Source organism: Carlito syrichta, unplaced genomic scaffold (assembly GCF_000164805.1).
Source record: "Carlito syrichta isolate Samal-C Ts95f unplaced genomic scaffold, Tarsius_syrichta-2.0.1 Scaffold303121, whole genome shotgun sequence".
In the NCBI taxonomy this organism is placed as follows: Eukaryota; Metazoa; Chordata; class Mammalia; order Primates; family Tarsiidae; genus Carlito; species Carlito syrichta.
Window position 1 is genome coordinate 26,906 of NW_007247217.1, and position 790 is coordinate 27,695.

Below are 790 nucleotides of genomic sequence, written 5' to 3' on the forward strand. Positions count from 1 at the left end.
TTGTATACCAAATATTGCCTTTCCAGGAAGATACATAAAATTTGTATTATTAGTCAAAGCAACCTGGTATCTTCCCTTAAAAGCACAACTTCTGAGCCTCTATCCTGCAGCTACAGGTATTATGCCAGCTTCAAAGTTCAACAAGAAGGAATTTAAGAATTTCAAGCTGATAAAGAATAATCTTTACTTTGGGAGGCTGAGGTGAGAGGATTACCTGAGCCCACATATTTAAGACTAGCCTGGACAATTTGGTGAGACCCCATCTCTACAATAAATCAAAAAATTAGCTGGGCATGGTGGCAAGTGCCTGTAGTTCCAGTTACCTGGAAGGCTGAGGCAGAAGGATCACTTGAGCCCAGAAGGTCAAGGCTGTGGTGGTCATCAACATGGCACTGCACTCCAGCCTAGGCGACAGAGTGAGATGTCAACTCAAATAATGATGATAATAATAATCTTTACTTGCATTGAGAAACATCTTTGGAAAGTGGACTATTTCTGGCTTGTTCTTTCACTGCCATCACTGACATTGGCCTGGATCTAAGGAAGGTGGGACTAATGAAACATGATTTCATTAGCCATATGGTGTTTGAGACAACTACCACATAATATAGCAAGGAGTAAATGAAATAAATGGGAAGGACCCAGAAAGAAAGACTACTTCTGGTAGTCAAAGGCCCAGGTAGGTCACAGATATGAGTAAATTGGGACCTTGAATATACAAATATGTAGCTGGGTTGGTAAAGGGTACTGTGGGAAACAGAGAGATGGAATGTGTCTTGAGGGGTAGGTT